The following is a 17,810-nucleotide window of genomic DNA, read 5'->3' on the forward strand; positions in this document are numbered from 1 at the left end:
CATCTGTCAGGCTGGTGATTTGTAGTTGAGTGCTCTTTCTCTATGCTGGGCAGTGGCAGCCAATGCCGCTCCCACTCAGCCCCAGGATTGTGAGAGGAAACAGCTGGTGCTCTGCAGTGTGCTGGGTTGTGGGCCAAGGGTGTGCGGGAGGTCAGGTGAGTTCAGCCCACTTGTGACTTAGGTATTTTCAACCTCAGGGGGTTATTGGCCCACAACCTACCATAAAACTGGGAAAATCTGTTACTGTGAACTCATGGGCAAAGATACTTTCCATCTGTTTGATCTGTTGCCATCGCTCCCTTGTACCCGCTTAAAATGCCCCCTGAAGTCCCCTCCTTGTGTCACACCTGCGGCCAGGGTCCACATGTCAGGAACCATGGTCCCTTTGGAGCAAAAGAATGTGGGGACTAAAGCATGCATGACTGGTACTGATTGCTCCAGGGAATTTTTAGTGGACTGAGATTTTTTTCTTTTGGTTTGGTTTGTTTTAACATAATATAAATTCACAATTATGTTTCTAATTCAAAATTGGGATTATAAAATATTTACTCTTTTGATTTTTATATTTGTATTCATCTTCTTTTATGCTAGAAACCTTTGTCCCTAGGTATGTGTACGTAATTACTTAATTGCTTGATTATCCTGCTTATACACAACACAGTAATGTTTGAAATAACTCTGCCAGTTTTATTGATACTGAATGCAGCTGCAAATGTTTTGTCTGAGGGGAGGAAAATCCCTAGGGACATGGTCACATTACTGCATTTCAGATCTTCTCTGTGTGTATGCCACCGATTCAATAAGTATTTTAGTTTATTTCATTCTGTTTTTAGTTTTTGGACTTTAAAAAAGTCCAAAAACTAAACCACATGGTTCCAGAGAAGTGAAGTGTATTCACAGTCGCGTTTTGTATTGTTGCGGGCCGAATGTACCCCCTTTCCTGTCCCCAGACCCATCCAACCTCGGAGGGGATGTCACAGCTCAAGGGCCATGACAAGTGTCTGGATGCAGGACACACATGCTTTTCCCTGTCCTGATTGCCTAAGCAGTACAGAGTAAGGGTGATTTCCATAGTGTGTCCTCAGAATCCGGTCTCCTAGGTAACCGAGTGGTTGGTGTCCAGCAAATGGGAGCCTGCACACCATTTATCCGCATATGCTATGGGGACGTGAGCATCCCCTGGCCCCACGTGAAGGATGTGGCCTTGGTCACTGTTCACGGACCCGTGCTGACTGGTGAGTGAGTGTTACCTGCCGTCCATAGTTCATATCAGGGCCTATCCTGGGCCTGGACGTCCCATGGACTTGGACAGGTGTATAATAATATTTATTGCTTCTTAATGCCGGCAAATACACACAGCTATATATTGTTAGTGTTTGTCATTTAAGAAATAACCAGCCGCATGCTCCACACCTTTCTCCCAAGGTGGAGTTCTAAGACTGCCTCCTTATTATGCAGCAGATCGTAACTTAATCCTGACATCGAGTCACCTTGACGGTGCCTTTCCATCAGTTATTTTGGAAGGAGTAACTATAGCAACAGCTGCCTAAATATTTTAATCATATGCCAAAATAGTTAGAAAATGCATAAATATCCCTGCCTGTTTTTGGTGTTTGTGTGATTTAGGTTTGTTCTAGATCAGTGGGTAGTTTCATCCCACGAGGGCTCTCAGGCACTGTCTGGACTTCTGACTGTCCCCACTGGAGGGAGGGTGGGCACTGTGCTGACCTCCTGCAGTGCTGGGGCTCGGCGCCAGCTTGCCCTTGGGGTCCTCCTCCCCCAGCTCTCCCTTCCTCTGCTACTTCCCCTTTCTCAGTGAAGCTAGGTGTTTACATCCAAGACTTTAGGAAGACATCAGATATTAGAACAACGGTGCTCTTCACAAGGCTTGCAGAAAGGGAAGCAATAAAGTAGCACTCGAGCTCTGTGTCCTTCACTCTGTACAAATCCCATGTGCAGCCAGGTCTGTTTTGGAAAGTGAATTCTGCTTTAGTGAGGTCTTGGGAAAGCATCTTGTTGAATGCCCACTCATGGGCCACTGATCACGAGGTCTAGACTAGTGACTGACGTTGGTGGCCTTTCAGGCTGGCAGCCTTTTAAGAATTGGCTTCGGGGTGCCTGGACATCTCCCCATTCTTGGAAAGATGCTGTTGGACCATCCTCTTGGAGTTGCTTTGTTATTGATGGCACACAGGAGAAGGCTGGGTTAGTGTGGGGTTTATCATTGACTTCCAGTTGCTTCTCCTTACTGCCATAAGATACAGCCACCTACCACAGAAGGCCGTTTCAGCCAGCAGTGGACTGCGTGTGAGACGATAAGGCCATGAGATTGTACATCACGGTGCCTTTGGCCCTTTGTGTATGGACACTGTGATTTCACACAGTGATGAGATCACCCAGCTTCTCGTTTCTCAACTCCTGTCCTATGGCTAAGAGGCACATGACTGAACTGGATTTCACTTAAGCCAAAGGGTGACTCATTCGGCCTCTTGCCCTTCAGAGGGTCACGTGTGTAACACAGGTGAATGGGGCGTGTGCCTTTTTCTTGTGGGGGTTGGGTGGGTATTGTTGATGTGTGTGGTTGAAGAGAGAGGACCCTGGAGCATGTGCACCCATTGCAGGTGTCACGAGGGTGTGCCTGCTCTCCTTGGGAATCCAGATGGGAACAGCATGGAGTCCCTCGTGCATCTATCTGGTGAGGAGCAAGTGGACCTAGTAGTTGAGTGTTACCCCAGGGGTTCTCTTCCCCTCTTTCCTTGTACTCCCTGCAAGGAAGTACTTTGTCAGGGGAACTAAATGAACTGGGGGAGCAAAACTGACCTGCATGTCACTTTGACACCAGACAGTGTGATACAGATTTGATCCTACAGAGAGGAAATGCACAGAGTTAGAGGACTGACAGATGCTGATGGTGACAGCACCAGTCTGGCGCCCTCTCAGAGTTGGTTTCATGAATAAATGTATCAAGTGCTCGCCTTGAACCCTGGGCTCTGTGCTCCTCGTGGGGAGGGGATGTGTGCATTTACCTGGGTTACCAGGAATCTTTTGGGAGTAGATTTCGTCACCACAGTCCTCTTTGATTTAACTTTGTGTCTAAGATGCACAGATTTATTATCCTTCTTGAGCCTTCCACTCACAGCCATGCTACCGACCTTTTCCTTTTCCTGCAAGTGTCTTCCCTCATCCACAGGATTCTAGGCCTGATTTTAGGCTTTCCCATCTGGGTCTGGTCAAATTCAGGATGGTGGCAAAGAGTTGGCCCTGTTGTGTACTTTTTGAAGAAGCTTTTAAATATCGGCAGGGTGACTGATTCATCTTTCCTGCTGGAAATAAAAGCAGTTTGTGGGTGGTGAGTGTCCCAGACAAGTAGGGAACAGGGTCTTGCAGGACTCTGCACCCTGGGAAGGACAGCCCTGAATTGGACAGCGCTGTGGGTCCAGGTGCGGAGGGATGGGGCCTGGCCTTGCTGGCCACCCTGGGGCCTGGGAAACAGAGCAACATGGTTACCAGGAAGTTGTGGATTTGCAGAAGCCCTGGCCCAGTGGGACTTGGGATTCCCTGGAGTGAGGCCTGCAGAGCCCAGAAGTCTGCCCTGACCCTCATCAGGTCCGACACAGCACCCACACTGTGGCTGCCAGTCAGCAGTGAGATGGGGCTAGAAAAGAAAGCCAGTCTGGAAATTTCATTCCCAGAAACTCTCTGGGTAATTTGGCCTGCACTCTGTGTATTAATTTATGGCTTCACAACTTTTTTAAGCTCCCAGCACCACTACCTGCAGACATGTAAGCACTTTAATCATCCCAAGCATGGCCTGCTATAGAGTGACGGACGGGCTGTATTAATCTGATCCAGTTCATTTCCTAGGAGAACAAAATTATAACTACATTTTCATTAATCTACCATTTCATCCATCTCTTTCAGAGCCCATATTAAATTATCTCCTACCACCAGAAGATGGGTTTTTGAACAGAAATATCTTTGGGATTTAATATTCTATGAAAGCAGTATCAGCTCATATTTGCTTGTTGCAAGAATTGTGTTCTTCTATCTTCTGTGGTTATTTTGTTGAAAAGTATTTTTATTTGAAAGAGTAATGTATGGTTTTAAAAGAACAAAAGCAACCAAAACCATACTTAAGAGGAAACTCTGCTCCTGTCCCCACACCTGGATGGTCTGAGTAGAGCCAGGGTTGAGGGTTTCTTGTGTGTGTGTCCAGAATGTACTAGAAACATCTAGATATTTGGGTTACCCAAAGTCACTTTGTATTTTTTCAATGTTCTCCCTATTTATTTTTGTAAAAAAGACATATTAGTGCACCAAAGCCTGGCTTTTAAAAATAAGTGTAATTATTGATTTTCAAATGGCACTTTTTCAAATGACAGATGTCTACAGTATGGGAATTATACTTTAGGTTAATAAAATGTAAGCTTAGAGTTTGGGATCTGGTTTAGAGAGAAAAAATATATGTTTAAAATTTTTCATCTTTATCTGATCAGCTATGACTAGTGAGGCTCCCCTAATATCTGTGAGGCTTAGAGTTTAAAAAAAAATACTTGTGGATTAATTAGGGAAGCCTGGAGTGAACTGGGAAGGTTACAGTAATTAAATTTGAATGGGTAGTGAATCTCAGCATAATGAGAATAAACTGTGGGCATATACTTAAAAGCCGCTTACCCATGTAGCAGCATGGTAATGTTTCTTCATGAACAAATGCATTTAGGGAAATAAAACTAAATGTTTTTATCTTATTTTTCTGAATTAATAATATATCTTAGCAATCTCTCCTGCTTAGGGTTTAGGTGAATTCTTCCTGTTTCCTTGTGAATAGTATTTCAGTGTGTGGCTGTCACTTGTCTAACTGTTCACCTGCTTGTGGGCTATTTGGGCTGTTCTTGTTTCTCTCATTGCCCTGCCAGGCAGCTGTGGTTTTCTCTTCTGTCACTGAGTAGGAGACGGGCCTTCCACAGCCTTGACCTGCCACTTAGGACATTTTTTTAACCTTTAATTTTGAAATAAATTTAAACATACCATACTGGCCTTCTGGGTCTGTCTTGTTCTGTGTTCTTGGCTGTGGAGGGAGCATAAGGAAGCCTGGGAGAAACTTTGAAACTTTGAAAATCACTGATGATGTAACATTTTTTTAAAAGAGAGCAAAACACTACCTTTTGGGAACTGTGTAAGAATCCCCTGAGACTGCTTCTTTGGTAAGGTCAGCTTCAGTGGAAACACTGCTTCATGGAACATCCTTAGTTCCTTAGTTCTCTTTGTAGACAGAGTGTGTTGCTCTCCCCCATCGCATGTTCTGGGGACAGCTGTGGGCTGACCATGCTGTGTTTGTCATCTGGGCCTCCTTAGTCTCAGCTAGGCACCCAGGGCAGCAGGTACAAGGTGAGGCTGCAGACTCTTGAGTCTTGAGCTCCAAATTCTGACTTTAGGTTTGTTCTGTCTGCCCTGTGCTCATCACCTAAATTCTCCACCCCAAATAGGGATGATGAGATGCCTTCCTGTGGTAGGGCTGAGTGCCATCATGGGTGCCCCACGCTCAACGTCGTCTGTGACACCGAGGATGTGCTCAGTAAAGTATCCTCATTGCTGTTGATCTCTTTCTTCTCTTTAGTATATGAAACTCAGGATGCACGGTTCCTGAGCTTTGAACTGGAGTGTTGAAAGCAAATTAAAACAGGATATATGGTACAGCCCCTTTCTGCAGGGGATACATTCTAGGACCCTCAGAAGGTGCCCCAAACTGTGGCTAGCACCAAACCCTATGTGTGCTGTTTTTTCCTTTGTGTTCATATCTGTGTGTTCATTGGTAACTAGACACAGTGAGAGATTAAGAATAATAATTAATGGCTGGGGATTTAGCTCAGTGGTTCCACCGCCTCGCAAGCGCAAGGTCCTGAGTTCGATCCCCAGTACTAAAAAAAAGAATAACTAGTGATGAAATAGAGCAGTTATCTCTCTCTTGAAACAATCAAGGCACGTGTTGATGTTTGTTGCTGTGATCAGTCATGGGGAAATGACACAGGGCTGAGCAGGGCCACTGTGTTTAGGGTTCCCTGAGAGAGGGTGGCTGTACGTGAGAGACAGCACCCAGGAGCCCGAAGCCCAGCTGAGGTACAGTGAGCCAGAGGTCTGAGAAACAAAGTTCTTCCTGTTTTTGATCCATCTGAAGCAGATGGTTTGAGACGTGGCTGGGTGCTTGGCTCTGACATGAGCAGCTGCGGGAGGATGGTGGGTCAGCTTTCATGTGCATCTGGGTTTCTGTTGTTTTTGTCAGAAAGAATCATCTTCAAAGCAGAGCATGTAGAACAGACACAGTGAGAAGGAGAGGAAGTTGGCCATGGCAGGGAAGCCAGGAGGAGGGAGTCTGGCTGCTCTGCCACTGTCCCTGATACCCGTGGGGTTTCTTGGAGCAGCCACGAGGGACAGAAACAGAGCCAGAAGCCTGGAGCACTGCACTCGGTCCAGGTCCTCAAAGGAAAAGACAGTGGAGGCAGGAATAGGACCTTGATCGGATTATAAACCAGAGGGAAGCTGGGAGTGTTAAGGCTCAGGTTTCCACAGGGCACTTGGACAGGGCTGCATCCCTTCACAGTGTCCCTTCATCTGTAGAGGGAATGTGCCCACCCCTCCAGTCTGGCCACTTTCAGAGGCCTCCTGGGCCATCATTTCTTTGGGGACAAAGACCACCTGAGACAACCCCCTCTGTAGCTGTTGGAGGTCACTCAGGAAATGTTCCACCAGCCCCAGCTCAATGGCCTGTGCACTAGACTTACTCCTTTATCCATGTCACCGTGTGCATGTTTTTCCTTTTTCAGTTTTTTGTAACGTACTTATTTAAAAAGCAATGTACAGTATTGTTATGGCTTGTATCTAGATGTTCTTCCAAAACCTCATACACTCATAGGTAGGGCTTTTGGGAAGTGATAGGATCTAGGGTGTGTGATGCTGGGATTAAGGGTGTGTAATAACAGTCCTTTGACTAGTTTTAGCATAGTTCTGGGTGTGGATAATAAGAAGCCATACCTTGGGTGTGGGTGGTACCAACCAATAGGTTTATAGCCTGGATGGAATAAAAAGGGAGGCTTGTTGCTGCTGCTGTTGCACTACTTCTTGCCTGCCCTGCCATGGACTGTTTCTCCCCTGCCACCTCCTCTGCTGTGCCACCCTGCTTTGGAGCCAACTGACTATGGACTGAAATCTCTACTACAAACTGTGAGCTAAAATAAACTTCTCCTTCTTTAATTTGTTGGTGTGAGGTATTTTGTCCCAGCAGTAAAAAGTAACAAAGTCAAGCATTAACAGAAAAAGAACAAGACTGAGAGACAAAGCAGGGGAGAGACCTTTGTCACCCTGGCTGTAGCAGAGTAAAGGAAGGATGGTCCATGCTTGGAATGAGAAATGGGGATGGCAGGGATGCCCTGACCTCCACCCTGGGTCCCATTATCTCCCTGTGGTGGCATCCTCAGGGCTGGTGCTTGGCCTTCCTTGGAGGAGGGTGTCTCAGCTCGGTCCTCTGTGTAATGACAGGCATTTCTGTGTCTACTTGAGGAAACAAGGGAATGTATTCTTTGACTACACATCACCACACATGCTGTATTCATACACACAGCAAGTCAGTGAGCTGGGATATCCTTCCGTGTCCTCCATGTGACAGGTGACCTGAGAGTAAGTCACTCAGTGGTAAATGATGAGCTGGCATTTCAGCCCAAGGCTGGTATGCACAGTATCAGGTAGCAAGCAGTAGGATGTTAGGTGGCCTTGCCTGAAGGAGTCCTCCTTTGCTAGTTTGCTCCTCTTTGAAGGGGGTTTCAAGTGTGTCATGACCTTGGCCAAGATCTGAATGGCAGCTTGGGTGAAGGTGTGGAGACCTGTTCATGAGATTTGCAGGGGATGAAGAAGCAGAGAGCCAGGGTTCTCCATGAGAGACCCTGGAACCCGGACCTCTGAGAAACTAGATGAGGGACCAGAGCCAGTAGGTCAAAGTGGAGCCGGAAGGTGTGATACGTACATGCCCACTATTGCACTGGGAAAGTACATGCCTTTGTGTGGCACAGAGCCAGACCTGCCATGCACCCTTGCTCTGTAGGCCTTGAGCATGGCACTTCTGCACTTCAAGGGGGACATCCCCATGTGATTCCAGGTGTCACACAGGTGGTGGATGTGACCCAGAGCATCCCAAATTCTCCAGTTTTGGGTGCTTTGTGGATGTGAGGTGGGCGTCAGCCTTGGCAATCCTGTGTCTGATACCCACCCAAGGCTCGTGTGGGGGCTCAGTATTAATGCTCGCTGGATGAGCAAACTGGAAGTCTGTCTAGAAGAAAAACAGTGTTGGGATGGTGACATTCCATATGCCACTTGTCACATTGGGAAGATTTTGCTTTGGGAAGTAGACCTAGGAGATGTCAGAGTTTCTCTCACTTTGGAGGTCGGTCTCAAGAAAGTGACACCAGACTCTTCCATTCTGCCTTAGTTTAGTTTTTATCTAAAATGATGATTCAGGTATAGTCATTTTGGTTGTTCAGAATATTTTATTCTAAGGCTCATGTTTTGCAGGGCACATATCCCTGAGAAGCTACCATGTTTAGCTGATCTCTTCACAGTCACGTTTTCTTATAATGCATAAACTTGAGAAGCCCGGCGGTGTGTTTTCATACGCCGCTGACCTGTCTCCTTTAAGGGCGTCATCTGTGCTGTATCTTCTGATGCATAGAGCTTGCACTCAGCAAGTTCACAGTCATTTTCATTGAGCCAGGGTGACTTCCACTTAGTTGTGCCAACAGAGTGACTGACGCCAGCCCTGAGGAGACCTGGAAGTCTCCAAGGTTAAGTAGCAGCCTCAACACCACACATCAAGGAAGATGGAAACCGGCCTTTGCCCTGTGTCCTGTGTATCAGGGACAGAAGCAGTCACCTTCCCTGGGTTGGTCTCTGCTCAGGCAGCCTGTGTTGCCATTATGAGAACTTAGAGAACAGTTCCTTGAATTGTCCCCTCTCCATTCTCTGTTCTTTTCTCATGGTTCTTTTTTTTTTGTACTGGGAATCACACTTGGGTCCTTGCGCTTGCGCAGCAGGCAGTGAAACCACTAAGCTAAATCCCTGGCCCTTTCTCGTGGTTCTTAACAGAGATTGAGAGCTTTGGCAACTTGCAGATGCTTTAAATCTGCAGGTCTCAGGTCGAGAGGAACAGAGGGGCTGAGAACCTTTCTGATTTGGATGCTGGCTTTCAACTTGTGGAGTTTCTGCTATTGTCTGTCACCTGAAGATACCATTTTGTGAATCTGTGTCATGATTGCAAGACTGAGGAACAATTTAATGCCTCAGCTGAGTCTGTCCCATCCCTCTCCTTCTGCACGATGAGGTTTAGCCTCTGTGTGCACCTTTTATGGGCCACATTATACATGTGTGCATAGAGGCAGCGGTAAATTCTAAGAGCTACCAATTTTAAGGTTGTCCTCTAAAGCATTGGTTAAAATCATAAATTCAGAAAAGGCTTGAAATCACTTCTTTGAGCCTGTTTCCTTGGTGTCCAAAATCACATCATGGAACTGAACTCAGTTGTTCCCAAATGTGTGTCTGTGAATGGAGCATGCTCTTCACTAGTATGCATGGTGGATGAGGAGTCTCAGAGGCCTGGCTGGAGGAGGAAGTAGGCTTGGCTTCCTGCCCTGTGGCCCCTGAAATGTCATTTCTGTCTTTGTGTCCAGTTAAAATGCACGGCATCTAGATAGATGGTCATGCTCCTGTCTGGTTTTGTCTTTGGAAGTGCTTACACAGCTAATCTGGCATTTATGATTATTTCCACTTTGAGCTCAGTGGGTGGCTCTTTGGGGTTATTCAGACAAAAATGGCTTAATTGGATTTCAGCCCAGACACGGTGTTTGAATGGCTTTATGGATGGCATTAATTGGGCAGCTGCCATAGAGAGTCATATGTATGCTTTCGAGCTTTAGAATATAGAAAGCACTCTTTGATGCTGTCCCTCTAGTTGGCTCAGTGCGAATTTGTTTAATAAATGAAACACTTACGAAAAATAAATATAGAGCCCTGAAGTGAAGAAATATGGTTTGTAAGTGGAACTATCATTTGGTTTTGGCAAAGTTACATTGTTATCTATATTCAAGGCCCCATGTGGCTGTTCACAGGCTGGCTCGAAGCCACAGTTATAGAAGGATTCGAGGTCTCGGATTGGAATTTAGGAGAAAAGGATTTAGGGCTTCATGTGCCACTGACTTCTGTGGGGTATTGGGGAATTAAAACAGATCTTCAGATGTGATTATGGGAGCCATAGTTTATTGACTGCTACGTGTGTGGCCCGGGAGTTGTTCAGTCCGGAGCCTGCCGTGTGCCTGCTCATCTGAGTGCCAGCACAAGGAATGCTAAGGTCCCTTCCCGCAGCTCCTCCTACCTGCAGGGCTGTGTTCATGACAGCATGTGACCTTAAGGAATAGTGATTGCTCAGGAATAGAGGCCCAGCTCCCTAAAGAGAGCAGCTTTGTGCTGACTGGAGCCTGAGGAGTGGGGTGCAGCTGGAGCTTGGCCCAGAGAGGGTGGAGCACCAGCCGTGAAGGGGGCATTTGGGAAGGTGTGGGCAGATACCAGGACCTGCCAGGCTAAATATACTCAAAGTGCACAATGATGTTAAAATTTGGATTCCTTCGGAACAGTTATAAAGCTCTGTAAGTTTTTATAACTTTGAGCCTTTTAAAATTTTATTTTTAACTGAAATTTTGAGCCTTTTAAAATTTCATTTTTAACTGAAATTTTGCACCTGCGGACCCAAATCCCCTCATTTTCCCCACCCCAAGGTTCCCGGAAACCAGCTCTCTTCTCTCTGCACTGGCTTCTCCCCCCCACCCCACCCCTGGGTCCTCTGGTCTGCATCACAGCAGGGCCAGGAGGCCCTTCTTTGTTAGGACTGGGGCAGCTCACCTTGTCCTCATCCATCCATCCAGCCAGCCAGCCATGGACAAGCAGGTTGTCCCTGCATCTTTATCCTTTTTTAGAATGAGAGATTTTAAATTTCTTTTTCATTCTGCATTGTGTGGAACTTCATGGGGTGTCATAATGGGGCATCTCAAGGGCTACCCCTACTCAAGAATGGGCACTAGACCTAGTTGATCTGGTGCTCCTCAGAGGTGGGGGGGCAGTGGGCTGGGGGGGGGTTATTTTTCTAGTGTCTTAGATAGAAGAATATTCATCCTGTGGGAATTTCACAGTTGCCAGAAATTTTCTAAATAAAATTTAAAATATATACACCCTTCAGACAAAATCTCCCTGAGTCTTTGCTCCATAATTGAGTCATTCCCTGCTCCCCAGGGCTTCCCAGGGGCCAAATGCAGGGAGGGCACTGTCTTTTTGAGCCCTGCCTTTGTTGATTGCTATAGAAAACCTTATCTGCCTTCAGGGTGGGAGATCTCCGGTCTCTTGGTCTCTTAAAGACCAGGGTTAAACCAGCTTTCTGTTTCGGTAAAGCGCACTTGGGCCGTCAGCTCAAGAGAAGAGGTTCACATAGGTTCATGGTTTTGGAGATTTCCATCCACGGACAGGTGGCCTGTTGCCATGGGCCCATGGCAGCTCATTGTGGTGGGAGTGTGTGTCTAAGCAGACCAGGATACCAAAGAGGATGAGGCAGGGCCATAGCCCCAGTGACCTGCAGACCCCTGCTAGCTCTGCCTCTTAAAGGTCGTCAGAGCCTCCGTGGGGATTAAGTCCCTTACCCATCGGCCTTGGGAACACACAGGGTCCAGACCACAGCAGGGAGGAGGCGGAGTTGGAACACTCCAGTCCTGGAAACTGGAATCTGCATCAGCCCCTGTTCCTCATGCCAGGGCCTCAGCACCACACCTGGGAGAACCCAGCCCGATCAGATCCAGTCTCTGGATGACTCCTATGGGGTGCACATGTTCCTGAACAGCAGCTCTCACAGAGTGAGCACATCTTGCTGAAGTTAACCCGTGGCTGGAAGTGACACTACGCAGTCCACTTGAAGATGAAGGAAGGGAAGCTTACAAGTGAACCCTCAGATTGGTGAAACACGTGGAGAAAGAGATTCTTTAATGGTATACAGCTTGTGTCTGCTTGTTACTTGATGGAGTATAAAGGGTTGTAGAGCCGTGCTGCTTCCAGTCTGGTCTGATAGGGTTATAAAATGCCATCTTCCTAGGGTGGCTCGAGACCCTCATTTTTCAGTGATGCTCACCTCCCATTGGTCCCTTCACCCAGCAGCCTCTGTGCAGGCTCTTCTGCCCTGTGATGCTCACCCTCTTAAACTGTATTGCTAAACAGAGAGTGATGTGGGTGCGAAGGGTGCAGCTAAAGGGCCCGGTGAGCCAGCTCCTTGCCAAGGGCCCACATCTGAGGACAGAGCACCCTGACTCTTCAACATAGTGTCCTTGAAGTTACTCAGATTTAACACAACTCAGACATACAATAGACTGTAATTTATGGACATGATTTGGATCTGGATTCAAATAAATCAGTTCTAAGAAAGCATTTATGAGACTGCTGAGAAAATGGGGGTACTAACGAGGTACAAGGCTTACACCCAGGAATTAATAATGATTCTGAATGTGACGAGAGCCTCGTTCTCATCTCTGGGGCCTGGCACTGAAGTATTCAGGGCAGACTAGGTCTGTGGTTTGTGTTGAGCAACCTGGTGAGGGCTGGGGCATGTGTGCCCCTGTTGCAGTTGGGTGACAGTCTGTGTGTGGGTGCCATCTGCATTGTGTCTCCCTGTACAAATAGTCAAAGTCGACATTAGAGGGGGCAGGGCCCAGAGTCCGCACTCACACTGGCTTTGGAGGGTATACTGGGTTGCAACCGATTGTGTGTCCGTTCTCGAGTGCAGGAGGAGGGAGCTGGGAGGTCTCTGGTGTGGCTGGTTGCAGGGGTTGTGACATCGTCGTCCCTGACTTACTCATTCTTGTACGTGCTCAGGACAGACTTTAAAGTTCCTATTGCGTGTGCCTTGTGTCAGCAGACTTAGCCATGGTGGACAGTGTTATGAAAGGGTCTCACACAGCACACCTTCATCTGCTCACAGTTTCGAGGTTGGGGGGCTTGGCTGGAGATGAAATCGGGGTTGCTTCTGGTGGGACCTCCTTTGTGTGTGTGTACCTGGCATCTTTGCTTCTGCCTGGCTTAGGGTCCCACCTAACCTAGACACTTAAGCTCCTGTCCCAAATGTTGGAGGTGGTGCTTGCATGTGTGGGATTCAGTGTGGCACAGACTTCTGCACTGTTGAGCCATCTAAGCCACTCAGTGTCTGTCTGTCCATGCGGGCTCGCACTTGAGACAAAGAGGACACCAGGGCTGGACTTAAGCAAGGCGCTGTAGGACCTTGGTCACTTGGCTCAGTGTCTGAAACCTGAGTCTTCTGCTTGCATGGAGCCTCCCTCCATGTGGCTCAGAGCTGGGCCAGAAGTAGCTCTGGGGCGGTGACCCCGATGGCCCTGGCCCTGTGCTGTCCTGTGCAGGCTCTGACTCTCCTGGATTCATGTTGAGCTGGAGAGCCACTTGCAGGCCACTCCTGAGCTGGCCCATGGATGGGTGTTGAGTTGGAGAGGAAGTGGAGGGGTGAGAGGAGGCATTGAACACTAGAGGCCTGTAGTAATCATGCCTTTCCCCACTTTTAAAAGAGAAAAGGTGGTGACTTTAGCTTTACTGACTAGGGGTCTAACTTGAGTGTCCACGGGGACATCACAGGGAAATGTCAGATTTGAGGCTCTGATGGTGCCACACTCTGGAATAGTGATTTCTGCCTTCAAACATTCCTTCTCTGGACATGTTTTACATATACAGGTTGAACATTGCTCATCTGAAACCTGGAGTGTTCTGAAATCCAAAACACTTTGAAGCTGGTGCTCTGAAAGTTTCGGATTTTAGAGTATTTCAAATTTTGGGATCAGGAACGGTAAGCTGGTAAAGTCTATATGCAAATATTTCAAAATCTGAAAACCTCCGAAATCTGGGGCACTTCTAGTCCTAGTCATTTCGGCGCAGGACTGCTTACCCCCTGTATGGCTTGGATTTGGTACCCACCTGGGTCTCCAGGCAGGGGCACCACTTGACTCAGCCAGAGAGTGTTGCCAGACGAGTCTCTGGTGCACTGGCGTCTGAGACATAGAGCACTTTGACAATGCAGGTTGTGTGTGCCTTGTTCTGGGGCTTTTCTGGACAGCCTGTCAGGGCTCCTGCTTGATTTGAGAGGTTGAAGCCTTCCGGGGTGGCAGGTACTCCAGACAGATGGCAGCAACAGATGGTGTTTGCCAGCTCTTTCCCTTTCCTGTCTGTCTTTGCAAGGAGAAAGAGCCTGCGGGCTCTACAGTTGCACAGGCACATGTTCCTGTCTGTGTGGGACACCCTGAGTGGGAAGGGGACAGTTGTCTCCTAGCATTGCTGGGAAGCTCAAGGGGCAGTGGCAGTGAGTGTCGTCGCCCTGTGCATGCTGACCTCTCTGGTACCGCTGGTGTTGGGCAGGAGAAGCAGAGTGGGTCCCCTGGGCTCTGTGTAGAGTGACTTCAGCTGTCTAGACCAATGGGTCAGCTCTGAAGCGGGTAGAGTCATGGTGTTCAGCAGTTCCACACCCACAGGGCACGCATCCTTGGCTGGCAACAGATCAAGGCTCATGGCCCTCTTATTAACCCTGTGGGTTGTGCTGGAGTGAAGCGTGTTATTATGGTTGTCTGAATTGGACACCCATGTCAGACTCAGGCAGCGCAAGGCAGCCCAGGACCGCCCAGAAGGCATAACATAAGTTCCTGGACAGCTAGGCTGACCAGGACATCAGGGGGCTTAGTGATTCCAGCTCTGCATGGGGACAGGTCATGCTGTGGGGTGTGCAGGTGTGGGCTGAGGCCTGCAGGATGGAATTTGCCCTCAGAGATGAGGTCCGCTCCAGAGCCGAGACTGGGAAGCCCCAGGTCATAGCCTGACTGAGAAAAAGGAAATCACAGTGTTACAGAGGTGGAGACAGTCCCTTGGCTTTTGCAGTGGTAAAGCTTTGTATCATTAAGGGCTCAAATTAAAGCAAAGAAAATTACACGTGGTATCTGTGTTGAAATCTCTTTTTTACCTCTAGAAGGAGAAGCACATGGAGCTAGTGCAGAAGTGTGTTCAGAGAAGCACACGCACCCCTTTCATGTATTCCATCTGCTGAAGCCACTGTGCAGAAAATCCTTGAGTTAGTTCGTGGGCTAGAGCCTTCAGCCTGCAAGTGACCTTGTGTGTGATTGCATTTATCTTGCAGGCTGAGGTCTTTTGCATAAAGTACTGAAGGGTTGAGATCATGGTTTGTAATTTGGACCTGATTTGAACAGAAGCTTTGAGTAAGCTGATAGCCCATATTCAGCCCAGCAGTGGCCTGAATTTAAATCCATGGAGAGAGCTTTGACATGTATCTGTTTCCATGTCAGGTGCGTTCCAGTGCAATGCTTTTCTCAAGGAAAACGTTGCAGCCATCCTTTCTCACACTTGAGTCTAGGTGGCCCCTGGCACAGTGGTGTGGATTTTACATGGTTTTCCTTCTGCAGCAGCTGCTCTATTAGCTCAAGTCTTGCTCCAGTTGTGCTCACAGGTGCCATGCCATGACTGGTCTGAATATCAGGACTATATTCCCGCCCAATTTGCTGTTTTTTTGCTTGGGGCTAGTGAATAATCACTGACCTTTGGTTCCCTGTAGAAGCCTGAGCATTTCTTCTATATTCACCTTCAAAGGGATGGGGTGTGAAAAACCTATTGGACTTGGAGTTTTAAAGACCCGAACTTTCAAGCTTATGACAGGAAACCTTGAACCTCCCTGTTATGGTTTGGATCTTAAATGTCCCCAAAGAGCCATGTGCCAAAGACTTGGATGCCAGTCTGTGGTGATGCTGGGAAGTGGTAACCTTAAGAGGTAGGGCCTGCAGGAGAAAGTGACATCACTGGCAACATGCCCTGGGAGGGGACATGGAGACCCCAGCCCCTTTCTACTCCTTTTGCTTCCCTTCCACTGTTCTTGCTCCTCTTATGTGTTCCTTGCTCCTCTTATGCCGTTGTCTTGATGTTCTGCCTTGCCACAGACCAGCTGACCATGGACCAGCACCCTGAAACCCTGAGCCAAAATCTCAGGAATTGTGACACAGTTATAGGAAAGCTCCTTAATACAGTCCCTGAAAAAGTTAACACCATAGCCAGGTTCAGTATGGCAAATGCCTGTAATCTCAACACTGAGGGAAGCTGCAGCAGGAGGATCCCAAGTTCAAATCCTACGTGGGCAACTTAGCTAGACCCTGGCTCAAAACTAAAAATAAAAAGGGCTGGGGACATAGCTCAGTGGTCGAATGCCCCCTGGATTGATCTCTAGTACTATAAAAGAAAAGCAAACCTCTGTAAATGTGAGTATTGAGGTGTATCCTGGAAGGCCATTAGCAAGCTTAGTTGATCTCTCTCCTTTGTGCACAGTGTGGGCAGAAGGAGCTGTGTGTGGAGAATGCAAACAGCCACATGGCTTCTCCCTGGCCTAGGTGTCAGGAAGCCTAACTCCATTCAAAATCCTAAAGATGCCATTTAGTTCTAGAACAGCCCCTGGAAATACAAATGCAGAGGTTTTGAGGATGTGGCTGCATGGTGCATGGCCATGTGTTGGTGACTTTCCTCAGTAAGGGACTCAGGTTAGAAGGTCGTAATGTTAGCCTGAGTCTAGGCTTTGGTGTCTCTGCCTTCAGGGGCCGGCCTGTTACTGGAGATGCTAGGCAGAGAGAAGGGTGTAATCTTCCTCGTTTATATTTAATCATTGTGTTCGGTTATCACTTTTTCCTTGAATTAAATCATATATTTTTTTAAAAATCAAGCAGCTTTTAAAATAATGGTTAAAAGGCCTAAAGAAGGATTAATTTTTAAATCACAATTTATGAACTTGCCTTACAACATTTTTATGATAGCCCTTGTTGAATTATCCTTTTCTATTTGATGAAAATAGAATTCGATTTTTCTGTGGGCCATTTAACATTTTGGGTCATAATCATGCTAGGGATGAATTAATAGATGCCTGAGTGAACTGTCAAGTGGATCCCCTTCAGGTCAAAAATGTAATTAAAAATGCCAGCCAACTTGCTCAGGAGTCTACAGAGGACTTTGGGGTCCCCTTGAGATGTTGGTCAAGGACTGAAGTGTCTGCTCAAGCGTGTGGGACCACAGAAAACTTGCCACCACGAGTCAGTGGCCTCGGCCCCCTTCCATAGGCCCCTCTCCTTTCCCTCTCCTCTCCCTTGCAGTTTTGTGCATTATTCTCATCTTCCTGGGGCCAGGGATGCTTGTAACCCAAGGAGAAATGCGATTCCTCTTTGTTAAGCGTTTGTTTGAGCAAATCAGTGCAGGTGGTTAATTAAAATCCAACAAGCAAACACACCTAACACATGCATCTGTTTCCTTCTAGATCACACATGACACTGCAGACCATGGTTTTTCCTGAGATCTGAGCTGGATTTGCAAGTTTGGAGAATCCTTGGAGCTCTGTAACTTCAGAGGCACTGACTGAAAAGATCACCATTTTCAAGAGTTCCACGCTTTGCCATTCACCTCTCATAACTGTGTGCCAAAGGTAGGTCTGCAGTTTTCTGTTTAAAACAGGTGGAACAGGGCCGGGGATTTAGCTCAGTGGTTCTGCTGCCTGCCTTGCTAGTGCAAGGTCCTGAGTTCGATCCCCGGTACCAAAAAATAAAAATAAAAAAATAAAACAGGCAGAGCAGTTGCTCCTTTTGCTTCAGGTGCTTCATTTGCACTGTAGGTTTTAGACCAGTAATACGACAGTGACGGTGGCTTTGACT

The 17,810-nt window shown here is 47.4% G+C and overlaps 1 protein-coding gene across 3 annotated transcripts in view; it reads left to right on the forward strand.

Annotated features, from left to right (window-relative positions):
• Nck2 (NCK adaptor protein 2) overlaps positions 1-17,810 on the forward strand; it is a 115,008-nt gene that overhangs the window by 42,998 nt on the left and 54,200 nt on the right. For all 3 annotated transcript variants that reach the window (XM_004844491.3, XM_021258145.2, XM_021258146.2), the window contains exon 2: positions 17,420-17,584. The gene's annotated coding sequence lies outside the window, so the exon portion shown is untranslated. The remainder of the gene's footprint in view (positions 1-17,419; positions 17,585-17,810) is intronic.

Source organism: Heterocephalus glaber, unplaced genomic scaffold, assembly GCF_053883595.1.
Source record: "Heterocephalus glaber isolate CG9 unplaced genomic scaffold, H.glaber_assembly_v1.0 deba00000470, whole genome shotgun sequence".
Classification (NCBI taxonomy): Eukaryota; Metazoa; Chordata; class Mammalia; order Rodentia; family Bathyergidae; genus Heterocephalus; species Heterocephalus glaber.